Genomic DNA, 3004 nt, shown 5'->3' on the forward strand with positions numbered 1-3004 from the left:
GAAGATTGGGACAGTGACTTACCCACCAGAAGTCTAACATAAAATCCAAAGTCAACAAATAGGCTAGAAAAATGAGCAAATAACAAAAAAAAAAAAAAAAAGAACCTGACCATAAAAAAGTACTATAGTAACAGGGAAGATCAAGACAAAAACCCAGAAGAAGACAATAATCTACAAGCAAAGCCTCAAAAAAGCAAAAACACTACAGATGGGTTACAACACCAACAAGAATTCTTAGAAGAGCTAAAGAAAGAAATAAAAAAGGCAAAAAAAATAGATTTCAAAAAATCATTGAATGGTAGAGGAAAATTAAGGGAAAATGAGATTAATGCAAGAAAATTATGAAGTTAATGAAAAGTTTGGTTTAAAAAAGGCACTAAAATACTAGAGAAAATAACTCATTAAAAAAATCAGAATTGGACTAATGGAACAAGAGGTATAAAACTTCACTGAAGAAAATAATCATTTAAAAAATATAATTGATCAAGTGGAAGCCAATGATTCCATCGGGCATCAAAAACAAAACCAAGTCCCAGGTCAAGGGAAAAAATACCATAGCCAGAAAGAAATAATTTTTAAAAAAGAAATAAAAAAGAAAAAATTAAAATACTATGGAGCTACAGTTATGATCCAAAAATACACATTAAAGGAGCAGAAGGCTTAGAATATGATACTCCAAAAGTCAAAGGAACTAGGATCACAACCAACAATAACATACACAGAAAAACTGAGTATAATCCTACAGGGGGAGATGGAATGACCATTTTATGAAATAGAGGACTTCTAGGCATTCCTGATCAAAAGATTAGGGTTGGGGAACTTAATAAAGTTAAAATATGTACATTCCCAAATGGGAAGATGATACATCTAGCAAAAGAACTTTTTTTTTTTTTATCATTAGGGCAGTTAGAAGAAATCTACTTAGAAAAAGAGAATAAATGTGAGCTAATTATGTTGGGAAGGATAGTGCTTTCAAAAGAATAATGAAAAAGAAGAATATACTGGGAGAAGGGAGAGCAAGAATGAGAAAATAATCTCCCATAAAAGAAGTGAATAAGTAAGAGTTTTTATAATACAATGGGAAATGTGAAGAAGATGAAAATGTTTGAAACTTGCTCTCATTAGAACTGGTTCAAAGAAGGAAAAGTATGTATACACTCAATATGTATAGAAATCTATTTTACTCTCACTTTCTCGGCTAGCCAAGATCGCACTGAGCCGAGGTGGGGCAGGCGGCCTCACGCTAACCTCCAGCCTCCCCCGAAGGGCGCATGGAGGGCTCCCCAGAGGAGGAGGGTGGGGAGAGTCCCGGGCCTGACCGCCACCTGGATCTGTTGACGCCGTCCTCGGGCACAGTTCGGTGCTGCCCTCAGAGGCCGTCCAGGTCCGGGGCTACGACTTCAACTGCGGCCTGGACTATGGCACTCTCCTGCGCCCCTTCGCCACCACTGGCTTCCAGGCCACCAGCTTCTGCCGCGCAGTGGAGCAGGTCAACGCCATGATTGAGAAGAAGCTGGAGAGGAGGAGGAGAACCACACAGATTTGAACCCAAGTCGTCAGCCAGCAAGCAGCTGCACCATCTTCTTGGGCTATACATCAAATCTCATCAGCTCTGGCGTCCGAGAGACCATTCGTTACCTGGTGCAACACAATATGGTCGATGTTCTGGTGACAACTGCAGGTGGTATAGAGGAAGATTTGATCAAATGCCTGGCACCCACATATCTGGGTGAATTCAGCCTGAAGGGGAAGGACCTGAGACAAAATGGCATCAATAGGATCGGAAACCTGCTTGTCCCCAGTAATAATTACTGCAATTTTGAAGACTGGCTGATGCAGATTCTGGACCAGATGGTTCTGGAACAAAATACAGAGGGGGTGAAATGGACACCATCAAAGATGATTGCAAGGTTGGGCAAAGAGATCAACAATCCGGAGTCTTTGTGTATTACTGGGCACAGAAGAACAACATCCCAGTGCTAAGTAAGCCCAGCTCTGACAGATGGGTCTCTTGGGGATATGATCTTCTTCCATTCACATAAGAATCCAGGGCTTGTACTGGACATTGTGGAAGATTTATGACTCATCAATGCTCAGGCTATCTTTGCCAAGTGAACAGGCATGATCATCTTCAGGGAAGGCCTCGTGAAAACACCACATTGCCAATGCTAACCTCATGAGGAATGGGACAGATTTTGCCGTCTATATCAACACAGCCCAGGAATTTGATGGCTCAGACTCTGGTGCGAGGCTGGATGCCTCTCTTGTCTTCCCTCTGCTTGTGGCAGAGACTTTTGCCGAGAAAATCAGCTCCTTCACTCCTGAGAAGAACAATGACTGAGCTGGTTCCAACAAGGACCTGAAGCTGGGGCTTCTGATACCTCCTATTTATTGTCTCACAGTTACTCCCCAGGCACCCCCAACTTTCATGGTATCTTGGCCAAGGTCCGAAAATACCTAGGCCTGAGATAAAGGTGTCTTTATATGGCAGGTAATGGCACAGATCCCTAAGGTAAATAAACTCCATTCTCTCCCCCCCAACAAACAAACAAAAAAAGAAATCTATTTTACCTAAAAGGAAAGTAAGAAGGAAAGGGACTAAGAGAAAAATAGGATGATAAGGAAGGCAGATTAAGGGAGACAGGGCTGGGAAATTAAAAAAAAAAGTCTTTTGAGGAGTGACAGGGTAAAAAAAAGAGAGAGAAGAGTAGACAAAAGAGTACTGTGAATAAGATGAAAGTTAAAGGAGATGGATATATTTTTGGAAAAGTTAGATATGATTGACTTCTGAAGAAAACTGAATGGGAATATAAAGGAGGATAGCTTTTTCTCAGTTGAACATGGCACCTTCACCAAAAATGATCATGTATTGGGATATAAAAACCTCACAACCAAATTAAGAAAAGCAAAAATATTAAATGTATCCTTTTTTTGATCATAATGCAATATAAATTAGACTTAGGGAAGAAACTTGGAAGCATAAATTAAAAATTAATCAAAAACT

The 3004-nt window shown here is 40.2% G+C and overlaps 1 pseudogene; it reads left to right on the forward strand.

Annotated features, from left to right (window-relative positions):
• Positions 1 to 1267: 1267 nt before the first annotated feature.
• Positions 1268 to 2341, forward strand: LOC138171773 (deoxyhypusine synthase pseudogene; annotated as a pseudogene).
• The last annotated feature ends 663 nt before the right edge of the window (positions 2342 to 3004 follow it).

Source organism: Petaurus breviceps, unplaced genomic scaffold (genome assembly GCF_028583685.1).
Source record: "Petaurus breviceps papuanus isolate PSGF00001 unplaced genomic scaffold, PetGlider_PUasm1.0 47, whole genome shotgun sequence".
NCBI classification, from domain to species: Eukaryota; Metazoa; Chordata; class Mammalia; order Diprotodontia; family Petauridae; genus Petaurus; species Petaurus breviceps.